This window comes from Bos taurus, chromosome 19 (genome assembly GCF_002263795.3).
Source record: "Bos taurus isolate L1 Dominette 01449 registration number 42190680 breed Hereford chromosome 19, ARS-UCD2.0, whole genome shotgun sequence".
NCBI lineage: Eukaryota > Metazoa > Chordata > Mammalia > Artiodactyla > Bovidae > Bos > Bos taurus.
Window position 1 is genome coordinate 44,536,798 of NC_037346.1, and position 18,215 is coordinate 44,555,012.

General features: G+C 39.3%; 1 protein-coding gene across 4 annotated transcripts in view; it reads right to left on the bottom strand.

Moving 5' to 3' along the window:
- GJC1 (gap junction protein gamma 1) overlaps window positions 1–18,215 on the bottom strand; it is a 32,546-nt gene that overhangs the window by 13,838 nt on the left and 493 nt on the right. The window contains exons 1-2 of one of the 4 annotated variants that reach the window (XM_015458865.3): window positions 17,321–17,406; window positions 1,174–1,394 (exon numbers count right to left, since the gene is read on the bottom strand). The exons of 1 other annotated variant lie outside the window; for it this stretch is intronic. The gene's annotated coding sequence lies outside the window, so the exon portion shown is untranslated. 4 annotated transcript variants of the gene reach the window in all.

Genomic DNA, 18,215 nt, shown 5'->3' on the forward strand with positions numbered 1-18,215 from the left:
TGTAACTCAATGTCCCCTGTCAAAGCAATGGTTAAATGCACCATGGCCTATTTACACAACAGAATACCGCGTGGCTGTAAAACATGAGAAAAGATATTCAAAATGTCTTGAATTGTACAGAGATAGTCAAGACATTCAAATAGTGAAAACAGCAAAGTATATGTGTATATATGTATACATCTTTTCTATAAAGAGAAAAAATATCAATCTGTGTTTTTTGCTTAGATTTCTATAAGGAAACACAAGGATCTTTCTTTTTAATGAATAAAAGTGGAGGAGGAGACAAAGAGGAATGGGATAGAATTAAGACTTTTATTACATATCTTTTTATAGTCTTATTTTTTGAACCAAAGGAATATATTGTCTTTTTGAAGAAAACACCCCCAAAACATTCCATGTCCTAGAAAATAAAGTCTGCTTGAGATTTGAAAATAAATCTTTTGTAAACTTTTTAAAGTTAAAAAAACTTAAATAAAATCCTTCATCCTCTCTACACCCTTGCCCTGCCTTCTTTTCTTCAGAGCACTCAACACTACCTCAAACACTTATTTGTTAACTTGTTCATTATCTGTCACCTCAATCAAATTAAATACTTTGTTCTTATAACCCTGGCACTTAGAAAAACTATTAACTGAGTAATTTAATAAATTTGAATCTCTGCTCATTGATTTTCCTCTACTTTATATGGTCTTTCCACAATTTCCTACTTGGGAAAATTTTTTATCCTTTAGGATCTAGCCTAAAGGTCACTTCAAGTTTTCTAGACCTCCTCATTTAATCTCCTCCTCAGAAAGTCCATAATAAATTTTTATTCCACCAATATCAGGACTTAATCTAGTAAACTGAAGTTAGTGGTATCAGTTTCTTCTGCTGGAATATTAGTTTCTTGAGAGGAAAGTCCATGCTTCTAAAAATTCTCTGAGCCCTCATATATAACTCAATATATGTGTGTTACATTCAACAGAAGATCTAAATTGATTTACAGGAGGCAGAAAATATAAAATATGTCCACTGTCCATGAACACAATCATTTCAGAGCAGAACACAATGAATGAAATAGAAGTACAAAATGTGAAAATACTCAGAGAAGGAAAAGAGACTAATTTTTATAGATTAAAAAGTATAAACTGTCAATTATACTGCAATAAAGCCGGAAAAAAAGTTTAAGCTTACTGCAGAAGACAAGTGGGTCTCTGAAGAACGGGGATGGTTTCATCAGGCAGAGCTGGGGTGGGAGGTAGGGGCAAGGCAGATGGAGAACATGATGTGAGTAAAAAGTGGCACATGGCTCTTAGACTGGAACACGACGGAGGATGTTTGAGAAGTAGCTGCAGAGAAGGTTGAACAGGGAGGTCAAAGACCAGTCTGCAGAGGGGCTAAGCACACCATGAAACCTGAAAGTAAAGCATGTTAAGTAATGATGAGTAACGTTCCTCAAATGTGGTCCACAGACCACCTTCATCAGAATTATCCAGCGTGCTCACTGAAAATGCCGATTCCCAGGTCCTACTTACCCAATTCCCACTCCCAGGCGTACTGAATCTGAATTTAACACATTTGCGGTTAAACATTTAAGTTGTTTACAATGATTTACGATAATACTTAAGACTTTGTGTGTGTGTGTGTGTTAATCGCTTTGTCGTGTCCAACTCTTTGTGAACCCATGGACTATAGCCCGTCAGGCTCCTCTGTCCATGGAATTCTCCAGGGAAGAAGTCTGGAGTGGGTTGCTATTTCCTTCTCCAGGGAATCTTCCTGACCTAGGGACTGAACCAGGACTCCTGCATGCCAGCCAGATTCTTTACCATCTGAGCTAAAGGGAAGCACATTTCCAATTACAGATTTAGGATAAATTTATAAAAGAATTTCTTTGCATAAAAGAAATTTGTACAAAGTTGTACAAATTGTGAAAAACTTTGTGTATGTGTTACTAAGAAAAATCAGTTTTTTTTAATGCACTATCTCTCCAAAAATTTTTAATATGTATTACCAAATGGCCCCTCCAAAAAGTCAGTACCTGTTAGTATTTCCACTATCAAGGATATGAGAATGCTGTTTTCCTCACTCCCTTACCAATGATTCTAACGCATTTTTAAACAAACAAGACTTGGGTTAATCTGTGTTTAAACTGTAAGAAGTTTTAAACTGTCATTAATCATTAGGGAAATGCAAATGAGACAAAAAACGCATAGTGAGGTACCACTTCATACCCAAAAAGATGGGTACTATTAAAAGAAATGAGACAAGAGCTGAAAAGGTTATGGAGAAACTGGAATCACTGTTGTGCACTGCTGACAATGTAAAATGGTGCAGCTACTGCAGAAAATGTTATGATTTTCTCAATATATTATATACAGAAGTATCATATGATCCAGAAACTCTACTTCTGGATGTCTACCTAAAAGAAATGAAAGCAGGGATGCAAACAGGTATCTGTACACCCATGTTCATAGTGTACTAACCACAACAGCCAAAAGGCGGAAGCAACACAGCATCCACCAACACATAAACAAAATATGGTATACACACACAATGTTATTAAGCCTTAAAAGGAAGGAAATTCTGACACATGCTGCAGTGCTGATGAACCTTGGAGACAGCTGGCTAAGCGAAAGAAGTCAGTCACATGAGGACAAATATTACACGTTTCTACTCACAAAAGGGCCCTGAAATAGCCAAATTCATAGAAAATAGACTGGTGATCGCCAGGGGCTGGGAGGAATGGGGAGTTAGCATTTAATGGGAAGTGAGTTTCAGTTGGGAAGATAAAGTTCTGGAGACAGATGTAGATGACTGCTGCACAACAATGTAAATGTACTTCATGCTACAGACCTATGGTACATTTCATGTTACGGATATTTTACCACAATGAAAAAGTAAAAAAAAAACACTAAAATTCACTCATGCAATTAGTATTTACTACCATCAAGAAGCTTGCAATAAAGTATTACTAGTTTATAAGAAACTACAAACACTTAATAAAACTACAGTTGTATTCACGAGGTATTTACAAACATCCCTGGTGGTCCAGCGGCTAAGACTCCAAGCTCCCAATGCAGGGGGCCCAGGTTCAATCCCTTTCCAGGGGACTAGATTCCATATGCCACAACTGAAGACTTGGTGCAGCCAAATAAATAAAATATATATATTTATATATATATATAAAGAGGTATTCAGTGTTATATATGCTATACAACAAAAGACTAGAAGAAATAACTGGAATCATCTGTTAAAGTTTAAACATTTTTATAGAACAGTGACTCTACAGGGAAATGCTTTACTTTCCAGTTTATCTGACTCATTTTTTCCATTACAATCTCTTTACTATTAACGTTGGCCACAAAAACACCATTAATCCAAAAATATCAATTTTATATATTTCTTTGAAAAAGTTTCTCATAGACTCATGTAGAGGGGAAAAAAAAAAAGCTCCCAAGGGATTCAGAGGAACTAAAAAAGTATATAACTTTTCCCTTGTCAATTTTTAGATGCTCAGTGAACTGAACTAACTAGGAAATTTAAAAAATTAAAATAAGTAGTGCTATTTCAAATGTCTTGCAAATGCATAATCAAGTTGTGTCAGAGCAAAGTTTTAATCTCCTTTTTTTAAAAAATATTTATTTAACTAATCTGGGTCTTAACTGCAGCATCTGGGATCTAGTTCCCTGACCAGGGATCGAACCTGGAGCCCCCCGTGTTGGGAGTGCAGAGTCTTAGCCACTGGATCACGAGGAAAGTCCTAATCTCCTTCTAATTAAAAAAAAAAAAACTTGGGCTTCTCTGGTGGCTCCAAAGAATCTGCCTGCAATGCAGGAGACCTGGGTTCGATCCCTGGGTTGGGAAGATCCCCTGGAGAAGGGATTGGCTACTCACCCCAGTATTCTTGCCTGGAGAATCCCACAGACAGAGGAGCCTGGTGGGCTACAGACCATGGGATCACAGACTCGGACATGACTGACCAACTAACACTTTCATTTTCACTTAAAAATCTTAATTATTTTTCTAAACAAAAATCCAGGATGAACTAATAGCAAGAGTACCGGAGTGGGTTGCCATTTCCTTCTCCAGGGGATCTTCCTGACACAGGGATTGAACCCAGGTCTCCCACATTGTAGGCAGACGCTTTACCGTCTGAGCCACCAGGGAAGTAAAGTGATTCTAACCTTGACTTTTATGAAACAGAGAGTAAGCACTGACCTGAGAGCCAAGAGATTCTAACAGGCACTTCAGGAACAAATATTTCTTTCCACTTTTTCATTTGTGAATTAAGTGAAAAATATCACATCAGATCATTACTAAGGTCCTTAACAGGTGATGAAAATCAACTCGGGCAGATCATTTTTCACAAAACAACCAATAAATTATGTGAATTCAGAATTCCAAGGACAGGAAAGAAGCAAAGTAACAAGCAGCGAACTGCTGCTAACTGCTAAGTCACTTCAGTCGTGTCCGACTCTGTGCGACCCCACAGATGGCAGCCCACCAGGCTCCCCCGTCCCTGGGATTCTCCAGGCAAGAACACTGGAGTGGGTTGCCATTTCCTGCTCCAATGCATGAAAGTGAAAAGTGAAAGTGAAGTCGCTCAGTCATGTCTGACTCTTAGTGACCCCATGGACTGCAGCCCACCAGGCTCCTCCATCCATGGGATTTTCCAGGCAAGAATACTGGAGTGGGGTGCCAAAACTGAACAATATTAAGACATCAAATTTTCAAAAAGGCATTTTCCAAACAGTCATCTCAGAAAATCCGCGGTTGGACTAAACTGAAAAATTTCCATATTGACTCATCATGATTCACAAGTATTAACTATCTGGGCCTCCCAGATTACGAGCTGATCCACTAAGAATTGTGCTAGTGATTCACACTCCTGAATGAGACTGCTTTATGTGCAGACACAAGGAATCAATTAAAGGGTTTACAATGAAGTTTTGTTTAACTGGAACGTTTTAAATGGAAGTTAATTCTGCATGAGTGATAATAGATATTTAATAACTAGCTAGTGACAATTTCTCAGCAAAAGCATTATGGTAGCTTTCATCTATGTATTACAAACAGTAATCTATGTATTACAAACAGGAAAACAACGTGTTTTTCAAAAGAGCTCTTGGCTATGAACCATATTTGAAAAACAAATATTTAAAATTTGTTGTAAGTCAAATTATAAAATAAAGGAGAGAAAGTATCTTGGCCCTATTAACTAACAAGGAAACAAAATACACCATTGTGGGTTGAAGTGTCAATTTGTGCTGGCAAAAAGCCATTCTATTTGAATGTAAGAACCTTCAGGAACCAGCTGGAGAAGTATGGGGAACCTGGAATAATGTGTTCATTCACAGTGCATCGTAAGTGGTACTGTCTTCATGTAAAAAAGGACAGGATTGGTACACTAGTCCAAAACAGCTTAAAGCTTAGGTCAAATCAAATGAACAACAAACAGTCTAGGAAAATGACATGTCTAGAGAAAAACAAAAATAAACATTTAACATTTCTGATATGACTTGGGTCACAATACAAAATTTGCAAAAAACATTATCATACAGTGATGGTGAGGCTGGACTGGTACAACCTTTTTGGAAGGTACTATGGTAATATTCACCAGAAATTTTAAAATGTTTTATGTCCTTTAATCAGTAACACCACATCTAGTAATTTACCTTAAATAAATGCCCAATAAAAGAAGAATTTTATGTAATTTATGATATAATCTCTATGAGGAAATATTGCACAACCATTATAAATCTTGTTTTTAGTTCAGTTCAGTCGCTCAATCGTGTCTGACTCTTTGTGACCCCATGGACTGCAGCACGCCAGGCCTCCCTGTCCATCACCAACTCCCAGAGTTTACCCAAACTCATGTCCATTGAGTAGGTGAGGCCATCCAACCATCTCATCCTCTGTCGTCCCCTTCTCCTCCTGCCTTCAATCTTTCCCAGCATCAGGGTCTTTTCCAATGAGTCAGCTCTTCGCATCAGGTGGCCAAAGTATTGGAGTTTCAGCTTCAACATCAGTCCTTCCAAAAATCTTGTTTTAGGACAGAGATTACAAAATTCATACAACTATACAGGGACAAAAACTAGATTCATGGTTGCCTAGGACGGAGAAGGATGGGGAGGAGTAGAGAGTAACTGGTAACAGGTACAGGGTTTCTTTTGAAGGGAATGAAAATATTCTAAAATTAAACTGTGGTGAAGGCTACACAACCCAGTGAGTCTACTAAAAATACCGAAGTACATTTTAAACAGGTGAACTGTACAGTGTGTGAATTATACCTCAGAAAAGCCATTTAAGACATTTTCTATACATCCAGATACCAGTAAGTGATACAAGTAACTGAAACAGAACAGTGGGGCCTGGACAACACAAGGACCAACTACAGGGGCTACTGCTTATCAGCTTCAGCCTTTGGAGTCATCAGATTGTCACAGCTTTCAAAGTAAGTCTTTAACCTGGATTTTTATGTGAAGCCCAATTTGGGGATAATTTTTTGATTGAAGTATAAAATACCTACAGAAAGGTGAAAGTGAAAGTCGCTCAGTAGTGTCGACTCTTGGCAACTCCAAGGACTACGCAGTCCATGGAATTCTCCAGGCCAGGATACTGGAGTGGGTAGCCTATCCCTTCTCCAGTGGACCTTCCCAACCCAGGAATCGAACCGAGGTCTCCCACATTGCAGGCAGATTCTTTATCAGCTGAGCTATCAGGGAAGCACAGAAAGGTACACAAACAGAAATGTGCAGATCAATGAATTTTCACATAACCAAGTAACCAGCCCTGAAATCAAGAACAAAGCATTACCAGCCATAATTATGCCCCCTTCCTACATACGAGAAATCATCATTATTGACAGATTGGGTAATATTTTGTTGTGGGAGATGGTCCTATGCATTGCAGAATGGATCACAGTGTCCCTGGCCTCTTCCAGCTGTGACAACCAAAGATGTCTCCAGACACTGCCAAAGGCCCCTTGGGAAACAATATTATACCACACCGAGACTCACTGGTTTAACCTGTCCTTGACCTTTACATAAATGGACTCACAGAATGAATTCTCTTACATCAGAATCATAAAGAATACACTTTTGTGTCTGATTCAACATCTGCTGAGAGTCACCAATCTTGTTGCATTTAGCTCTAGTCTACTCATCTTCTTTGCTTTATTATTTCGCCATTGTGTGTATATATCACACTCTATCCACTCTACTGCTGATGGGCATTTGAGTAACTTCCAGTTTGAAGCTATTATGCATAATGCTACTGTGAACACACCAAATGTGTCCTCCAGTGAATATATGTATGCTTCTGTTGAATGCCTAGACCCAGAATTGCTAGCTGTGCGGTCCACATATGTCAGCCTAAGTAGATTGGTTCCTTTCTTAAGGGGGTTTATCAATTTGCACTTCCACCTGTCTCTTTTTTTCCTTTTTTCATGTTGGCAACTAATAAGAAAAATAAATATTTAATACTGAGCCAGACACCTTATTAGCGGAATAAAGCCTGCCAATTTGCGATCTGTTTTTTAAAAATGTTTCATTGTGTGGGAAAATGCTCATATGTAGTAGAGAAACAAAAAAATCAAACAAAAAAAAATTCACAATAATATATCTGAATGGAAATATGGATGGATATTTGATGATTTCTGTATTATTTGCTTTTCAGTATATTCTACAATAAACATGTAATAATGAAGCTGGCAAAGCTTTCATATGCAACAAAAGCCCCAAGAGAAATTTGAAAAATAGGTCAGGGTACAAATTTCATAATATTTGCATACATACATATTTTACATTCATAAGGACCTAATTAAATAATGAATATATCACAGAAAAGTTAACTATCTCATAGAATCTTTGATACAATTACTACACCGCTCCTGCATAAAGGGATCCAGGAAAGAACTTATATAAAATTTCACCCTAGAGCAAAATATAGGATGATGAGACAACAGGGTAATTCTTAATTTGTAAGGATATATCAAAAGTTATTAGTTCTCTGACATATCTTATATAGCAGTTAGTATCATAATGCTGCTCTTCTCATTTCTTTAGAAACACACTCTAAAGTGGTCCAGAAGCAACACAGAAGATTAACATCCTCAATACTTCCTTGAAACGCATAGTTGTTGGCACTGTGCCATTGCTACCTGCTGGTTATGAGTGTCTGATACTGAATAAATGGAGCTACGTCTATTTGAGAAAATGATTATTAAAACAGCCACCAAAAACGTTCCAGTGTCCATTATGAATTCTATTAAATGTTTGCCTGGCATGTGAAAACGTTACAAAACTCATACTTCCTGTCCTAATCACTTCACTTCATATCAAGGATTCTTCTGTTGGGATAAGAATGTGCCCATGAGACTCAGTGCAAACCCAAAAGATTTATCTCCTGAGAGAAGGCACTGAATGTTAATATACTGCCTTAAATGGAGTTTTTAAAACCAAAATAACCTGTTACTTTAAGGCTTTGCTAAGGGAACTATTCTGAGCACGGATCTCATCTCCATTTTCCTATCTGAAGAAACTACACTGGGGGACTTCCCTGGTGGCTCACTGGTGAAGAATCCGCCTGCCAATGCAGGAGACATGGGTTCAATCCCTGATCCAGGAAGATCCCACATGCCACAGTGCAACTAAGCCTGTGCGCCTTAAAAAACAAACAAACAAAAAAAAACTACACTGGTACTTCCCTGGTGGTACGGTGGATAGGAATCAGCCTGCCAATGCGGGGAACACGGATTCCATGCCTGGTTTGGAAAGATTCCACATGCCTCAGGGAAACGAAGCCCATGCTCCACAACTACTGATGCCTGCACATCCAGAGCCGGTGCCCCGCGACAAGAGAGTCACCACAATGAGAAGCCCTGGCGCAGCAGCCAAGAGCGTCCCTGACAAAGACCCAGCACAGTCAAAGTAATTAGGAGAATATATCACAGAAGAGTTATCATAGCTTTAAAAAAAAAAAAAAGAAACTGCACTGACATGTATGTAAGTTTGAACCAAACGGCAAAAAAGTTTCTGAGGCAAAATAAAAAGCAGTAGAAACTAAAGCTTCTAACTACTAAGAGCATTTTACCTGAGGTTCAAAATACTAAGGGCACTTTAAATTTCTCCCTGAATTAATAACCATAATTAACTGGCAACCAAAATAAGTCTATGCAAGCTACACAGACATAATTTTCCTCCCAGGATATACCTCAAATCATAAACATACTTTCCTTTCCCACCCTCAAGTATGATAGGTGACAATGGCTTCAGACACACAATTCAGTAAGCACTGAGACATTCCACCAATTTCTACTAATTTTTCCAAACTTAAAAATAAAAGCTTTCCTTTCCAAGTAAATCTGAGAAGTGCATATCTGCTTGAATTGCTCAACCTATAATAAATACAAAGCTTTCACTCTGAAAAATGAGAATGTGCATGTGTGCTAAGTTGCTTCCCACTCTCTGCGATCCCATGGACTTCAGCCTGCCAGGCTCCTCTGTCCATGGGATTCTCCAAACAAGAGTACTGGAGTAGGTTGCCATGCCCTCCTCCAGGGGATCTTTCCAACTCAGGAATCGAACCCGCAACTCATACGTCTTCTGCACTGGCACCAGCGCCACAGTGTGAGATTAATACGCATATTTTACTAAAGATCATAATGACTTACTTAAGATCACTCAACAAATTAGCTGTAAAGCCTAAAACACAACTCAAGACCTAATGATCTTTTTCCTATACTATGTGAATTTAGTATTTAGCTTTAAGACCAAACAGAAGGTCACTGAAAAAACTGACAGTGATATACAAGTTATATAACTAAAGATTCCATTTAAAATAGCAACAGTACATGAAATACTGAGGAATAAGCTTCACGAGAAACATACTACCAAGGAATACCAAGTAACAAAAAAGACTTATATGCTCAAAATACTTTAAAGACTTAAAGCATTATGTGTTCTTGGATACAAAAGCAATCATAAAAATATTAGTTCTTAAATTAATCTAAATGTAATTCAATCTTGATTTCTAAAAATACCAGTAGAATTTCTCTGGAACCAGACTAATTCTAAATTTAATGTGTAAAATTAAATAGTAAGAATGGTTGGGCAATTTCACAAAGAGAAACAAGGGCACACAAGCTTCTCTAGATATATATTATGAAGTTATAATAACTTTAAAAGGTGGAATTGGCAAAATGATTAGAAGACTGGAACAGAATAAAGTTCAGAAGACCTAAAAAGACATCTGAGAAAACGTATGATACAGGTGGCATTTCAAACTAACAGGAAAAAGATGGGACATTCAATATATGATATTGAACTACTATGGGTAGCTATCTAGAAAAAATTAAACATAAAAGTTTGATCCTTAGGTTCCAAATAGATCCAAGATTTCAAATTAAAAGCAAAGCAATATGCTAGATGAAATGAACATTTTTTTCGTAATAAGCTAAGTAGTGAAGACTTTTCTAAAATGAAACTACTTAGACGTCAAATGAAAGAATTGACAAATTTAATTATATTAAATATAAATTCTAGAACGCTAGAAAATACTATACAGAATTCAAAAGATATACTAAATGCTTAAAATTATTTGTAGTTCTTAAAAGAAAAGCCTAAGTTCTCTAACACATAAAGCACTCCAACAGATACTTAAAACAAAAAAAAACCTCAATAGAAATATGCAATGCAGATACAGAAAACAAATTTATGCTACTGAAGGTGAAAAGGGAGGGGAGATAAATTAGGAGTTTTGGATTAGCAGATGCTAACTACTATATATACAACAGATAAACAGCAAGGTCCTACTATACAGCACAAGGAACTATATTCAATATCCTACGATAAACCATAATGGAAAAGTATCTGAAAAAGAACACACATAATATATATACCTGAATCACTCTGTTGTACAGTAGAAACTAACACAACATTGTAAATCAACTACACTTCAATTAAAAAAAAAACCTGCAATGAAGAGACAATTCTCAGAAAAAGAAATGTAAATGGCTTTTAATAATATGGCATGAAAAGATATTCAATATCACTTGTAATTAGGATTTACAATTAAAACTGTACCAATATAATACTTTTCACTTGTCCAATTGGAAAAAAATTTTAAATTGATAACAGATCACTGATAAGGTGTGTGCGTGCTTAGTCGCTCAGTCGTGTCTGACTCTTTGTGACCCCATGGACTGTAGCTCGCCAGGCTCCTCTGTCCACGGGGATTCTCCAGGCAAGAATACTGGAGTGGGTTGCCATGCCCTCCTCCAGGGGATCTTCCCAACCCAGGGATCGAACCCAGGTGTCCCAAATTGTAGGCAGATTCTTTACCGATGAGCCACCAGAGAAGCCCATAAATAGGCATTCTTTGTGCTTTACTAGAAGTGGGGTAAAACGGTAAGCTTCCATAAAAGACAAGATGGAATATCCATCAAAATTGAAAATGCACATACTTTCTGATCCAGCAAGCAATTCCAGTGCTCAACATTTATCTAATGAAATGTTCAGCTATATAAAATACTGCACAAGAATATTCACTGCACTATTGTTGGTAACAGGCTGGAAACAATATAAAGGCTATCAGTAAGAGACTCCGTAAACCAATTACAGCATATCTAGTAATTGTTCTTGCCTGGAGAATCCCAAGGACAGAGGAGCCTGGTGAGCTGCCGTCGTCTATGGGGTCACACAGAGTCGGACACGACTGAAGCGACTTAGCAGCAGCAGCAGCGGCAGTAATGAAAAAAACAAAAAAAGTCAGCTGTATCGGTAATAGTAAGAAACAAACTAAGACATATGAGTGAAAAATGCAGGATATAGAACAGTGTGTAGAGTATGCTATTTGGGGGGATATTGAGTGTATGGATATCTCTGAAAGAATTCACACACAAAAAAAGCAAACAGTAACTGCTTTAGCAGAAAGAAGAAATCTGAGTAAATGAGAAGAGAACAGAGGAAGGCTTGTTTTTCACTGTAAATCCTCTCACACCTTTGATTTTGTACTATGTAATTACCTATTTAAAAAATTTTTTTTAAATTCAGTGAAGTGAAATACTCCAAGTACAAAACTATCAATGCCAGCCTTAACGTATAATTGCATAATATGTCCAAGTTTCTTAGGACATTATTTATACTGACTCTTGGTCCAGCAAACAGGAAGAAATTAAAATCAGAACTAGGCAAACCATGTAAAAACAAAAACAAAAACAACTAATCTTCAGGACTTCCTTGGTGGTCCTAGTGGCTGGGACAAGTTACCAATATAAAGCGCCAGGCTACATCCCTGGTGAGGGAACTAGATTTCACGTGCTGCAGCTATAAAGATCTTGCATGCTGCAACTAAGACCTGGTACAGTCAAATAAATAAATAAAATATGTTTAAAAAAAAAAGAAAAAACTAATTTTCAATTTCTTTATTCCATCTGACAACCTGGCTAAGCCTGTGATTATCTTCCTGGGAGGCAAGAGTCTCCACTATGTATATTACATCATAGGTGATCATAGTATTTTGGTTTATTAAAACCGCTTAAGACTGATCAGGCCATGGATACAAGTAAGTTTACATCAGTAAGTATTTACTAAAAACCTAGCACTGTATTGGCAAATAAGACCAAAAATGCAAAAAAAATAATACAATAATAAGACTTCTAGTTAGAACAAAAACTCTGACAGAAGTTACTTTATTACCGCTGGTAACTACAAACAAAAAAGAAATTAGTAAACATCCAAATGAGCTAGCTGTTAGGGATATCGGCCATCCAAGACAGATATTTCTCTTGACTTTATGGCATATAAAGTATAGTCTATGGCATAAAAAGTACAGGGGGCATATAAACCCCCTGGCAGTCCAGTAATTAGGACTCTGAACTTTTACTGCTGGGGCCTGAGTTCAATTCCTGGTCAAGGAACTAAAATCCCTCAAGCCAGGAGGCGTGACAAAAAAAGTACAGTCTAATGATGAAATAGGTACTATACAAATAATTAAACTAATTAAAATTGTGATCTATCCTACATAAGGGAAGTACAAGGTGCTATAAGACAGTCTTAATCTAATACGGGCTTCCCTGGTGGCTCAAGTGAAGAATCCACCTCCAATGCGGGACACCTGGGTTCAATCCCTGGGTTGGGAAGATCCCCTGGAGGAGGTCATGGCAATCCATTCCAGTATTCTTGTCTGGAGAATCGCCATGGACAGAGGAGCCCCGAGGGCTACTGTCCATGGGGCCGCAAAGAGTCGGACATGACTGAGCGACTAAGCACAGCACAGCACACAGTGAAAGCTTTTCTGCAGAAGTGATATTTAAGCAAGTTCTGAAGAATGAAGAGCTGCCTTCCAGAGAGATTAGCTACAGCATGTAGAAAGGCTGTTGGGTGAGCTCTGAACCTTCAGTGAATGGGGGGAAAAAAGATCAGTATAGCTAGACCATATACTATAAGAAAGCAAGTAAAAATAAATAATGCTGGAGAAGTAGCAAGGCCAGATCACACCCTGTTAAAAATGAAGACTGAAGGCTTTAAAGGGAGAACAACAGAAGTTTTCAGATAAGTGACTCGATTAAATTTGCTTTTTAAAGACAATTTTAGCTGATATGAGAGGAGCAGATTAGAGTCTACTGCTTAGGAGTATATACATACATAGTAAAAGTATGAAGAAACACAGAGAATAATAAATTCAGGTTGGTGATTACCTCTGGTTAGGAGGCCTACAACAGCGGTTGTCAGGGGAGAGGAGGTGCATCATGTAAGGAAACAGACTTCAACTATACTGATAATACTGTATTTTTTACTTTCTTAAACAGGAGTGAAAAAACAAGGGAAGACCATTTAAAATTGACTATAATAATTGTCTTAGGAAAAGACGGTCAAGACTAGGATGGGGAAACTAGAGGTGGAAAGAAAACTGCAAGAATCTGGCTTCAGTAAATTGTTGATAGAGCCACTTAATGAAACAGGGTACAGTGAAGAAGCTGTAGGTTTGGAACCAAGATCAAGAGTTCACTCTGGACAACTCAGTTCAAACTACCTGAGTATCTAAGTGGAGATGCTGACTGAGCAGACAGCTGGGATCAGAAAAGGGGTCTGAACTATAGATAAAGAATTGGTTGTATTAAAAATATATGGTGGGACTTCCCTGGTGGTCCAGTGGCTAAGACTGCACACTCCCCATGCAAGGGGCCCAGGTTTGATCCCTGGTCAGGGAACAAGACCCCACATGCCATAACTGAGAGTTTCCCATGCCGCAGCTAAAAGATTCTGTGTGCCACAACTAAGACTTGGCGCAGCCAAATAAATAAAAATCAATAACTATTAAAAAAAAATATGTGGTAACTGAAGGCACAGAATGGTTAAGATTAGAGAAGGGAGGCAGACTAAGGACCAAGACTTGAAAGAGACCATCAATTAAAGATCTGGGTGGGGGCGGAGGAGACCTGCAGGAATAGCCAGACAGCAAGGAAGGACAATTAGAAAACTAAGAGAAGAAACTATTTCAGGAAGGAAATTTTTGAATCCAAATAAACACCTACTCTAGATGGGCAATTAGGAATCCAAGGTCCAAGAATGAGTAAAGGGGAATTCCCTAAAAATAGACAAGAGTCCAGACCCACTTCACTCTGAACATTCCCAAAAGGAATGCTGTAACTTGGTTAAGTAACAATACATTCCATCAAACCTGATAAATCCCTCAAAGAGGTAGCTGAAAATTTTTATGACTGAGACTTAACTACAATTTAGATGAAAATAGGATGTGAAGTTGATTCCATCTCTATAGAGAAAAACAAAACCTCTGAAATCCTACACATTTTTTTGTTTCAAAGATTTTATATAATTTCCAGATTGCTAAACCTTTTTGGCATGTTAAACTCTAAGCATTTTGAGAGCAAAATCCACACAACATTCATCTTTGAATCTTCAGTATCTAGTTCAATGCTTACCATAGGTACACGACTGAAAAGAGAATTTCACTGAATAAACGGGCACCAGAACACTTTTGTCCAAATTCTGCTAGTGTCACAGCAATATAGCCTCACAGAACAGGCTTTAACTAAGAGTTCTACTCATTCTACAGAAATAAAGATCTCATCCTTGTCTTTAGGAGGAAAAAAAAAAAAACACCTCATTGGGCAACACTTGATTGACCTGAATGATAAACCCAAGTGTTCTCTACCATGCCAGCCAGAATGACTGGTCATTGATTCTTGACAGCTGTAGAAAATAGCGATGCTCAGACTTAACCTAATAGGTCCTTACTTCCACACAAACTAAATTCATCAGCGGCAGTAATATGCTTGAAACACAACTACTGACACTTTGCTGATATTAACAGCTCAAAACTGTTTTCTATGTGTAAGTTTCATGTTAATGGTATCAGCTAAAACCTATCTTATATATATTCTCAAAGAAATGGTCCCCAAAAGAAAAAAAAAAGTAACTCCATCCTATCTTTGCCTAAATTTTTGCTAGGTGTTTTGGATAGGAGCCACACATACTTCTATGCCACAAAAAAAGCACAAGTTCAGAAGTAACGATACTTCCAGCTGCACTCAACTATGCAAATTAATATTTAAAAAACAAAAAAAACAAAAGAAAACACTTCATTTACTTTGAAATGTGAACTTAAAAAAAAACTTCCAGCTTTTTTGGAACTCATCACTTTGCACTGAATAAAATCATGGAACTAGGTATTTATTAAGAAAAAGATGCTCTGAATTTTAATTATCTATTTTGTAGTCTAGGATCCCAATTAATGAATTGACAGGTGAATCCTGAAAGGACGGTGAGGAAAGGAGTAGCTAATTAGAGAATTACCCAGAATCCTTTCACTTTGGCCAATTTATACAGATATGAAATAATAAAAATTAGTAAGGGACAGCAGCATTTATAAATAAGATTATTATGCTAAAAATATGTTAACTTCTTAAACCTTTTCAATTAAAGGCTGAAACTCAATTCTACCTTCAGGGACTGAACAGAAAGTTACTCAGTCCTTTGCTCCTTTTTAAGAGCATTGTGGCTGCTAGCACAAGTAGAAAACCAATTTAAGGGGCTTCCCTGGTGGTCCAGTGGCTAAGACTCTGAGCTCCCAACGAAGGGGGCCTGGGTTGGATACCTGGTCAGGGAACTAGATCCCACATGCCGCAAGGGAGACCCAGTGCAGCTAAATAAATAAAAAAAGAAAACCAATTCAAAAGTCACACAAACCTAAAAAGTTAAGAACACTGATATTTGAAAAGGATGTCTGAAATGCTTGGGAAAAGGACCCAACAGTTTATTAGTAAATAGTATCAAACCATTCTTCATAGATCAGGACAAATAATAAAAGGAGAATTTCATAAAACTACCATATATTCTCTTCAAAATGTCCTTTTCCTACAACACTCTGCTCACAATGATCTGGTGAAAACTAAGACAGACTTGTTTACCAGAGCTTTTTACCTTTCACCCAGAAGACTTAGTTCATGTTTCTTTAATTCTGCCATTACACAGCACTTAGGGAATCCAAAGCAACTGCAATACACAAAACTATGGTAAAATCCAAAAAATAAAACACACACACAAACCCGGCAAACATAATCACAATGCACGTACTTTTAGTCAGGAGCTCAGGAGTTAAGTTTTCTTTTTCTGCATTCTTATTCTGAATGATACCTAAAGCCCTCTTTTGGAGTAAAGGATTTGATTCCTAAATACATTGTCTTTTTTTTCTACAGATGTTAATGTACTCCGTTGATAAGGGAATTAAAATCCTTTTCACATATAGTTTGATTTCTACAACACTTTCACATATATTCACTGGAACATATATACAACACGAACATATGATAATTTTTAGACTAATCAGGCATACAAGATAACGCTTATCCAGAACTTATTGTAACTTGATTTATTCGATCCCACAAGTAGTCTTCATGCTAACAAAGTAAAGCTCGAGCACAATGAAATCTGTACTACTGCAGGTTCTCAATTAACAAAAAAATTCCTTCAAATGGTAAATCAAATCCGCCCATTTCCCAAAGAAAAAGTAATCCCAATCTTAGAAACAGTCGCAAAAAAAAAAAAAAAAGAAAAGAACAAACAATTCTAAGCCATACAATCACGTAAATCTTTTCAACTCAAAGCTTCAACAGCAGCCGCCAACCACACAACTGGCCACAATCACAGTGTTAGCGCCTTCCCGTAATTTTGAATCTGGAGACAGAAGGGGGAACACACACACACACACACACACACACACACAACATCCCGGTGGTTCAAAGTTTCACCAAGCGGGAAAAAAGATCATTTTAAGTTTTAAAAAAAAACCAAAAACGTGTTAACCGAGAGGTGATTACCATATTCCCCGGTCCCCTCACTTCCAAGCCCGCGAACTACATCTCTCAAATATTCACGGAGACAGGAGTCCCGGCAGGGATGTTCGAGGAAAGAGCCAGACGAACGGCACGCCGCCTGCAGAGATGTCAGGGGCCGAGCATCCGGAGACAAAGACCAGCCCGCGAAGCGCCCCGGATCGGCCCTGCGCCCCTAACCGCCCGAGGAGTTGCGAGCACCGCCGAAGTGCGCGCCCAGGTCCTCCGGGCTCCCCGCCCACCCGGCGCGACCGCCGCGGCCCGGGCCCACCCCCGAGCCGTTTTCCCTCCCAATTTGGGAACCGCGCGTCTGGGGACAAAGGGGGAGGGCGCGCCGGGGGCAGCGGCGGACAGCGGGTCGCGACGCCCCCTCGGGGCTCGGCGGGAAGCCCTCGGTGGCGTCCTCTCCCTCCCCTCGCCCCCCGCCGCACTCTCCGCCGGGCCCCAGACCCCTCTCCAGCCTCCTCACAAGTTCTCCCGCCTTCCCTAGGGCCCCGCCCCTGGCCCGCTGCCTCTCGGCCGGCGCTACGGCCGCCCCTCACCGGCCGGCGGGGTCCCCCGGAGCCGCCTCCTCCGCCGGGCCTCGGCCCGTCCCGCCGGCCGCCGCCTCATGTGCCCCGCGTCGCCATCGCCTTGGCCGCCACCGTCGTCTCTCCTCCTCCACCTCTTTCGCTGCCGCCTTCGCCTCAGTCTCCGGCCGAGGCCGAAGCCGCTCCCGCCGCCGCCTCCCGCTCCCGCCGCCCGGAGCCACGGGGAGGCGCCTGCGCACTGCGCGCTGCGATGGGGGCGGGGGCGTCCCGCCGCGGCCTGGGAGCGGGGGGCGCGCTGCCAGTGGCGCTGGGGTGGGAGGGGGGTGCCCGGAGCGCGCGGGCGGCCGCGC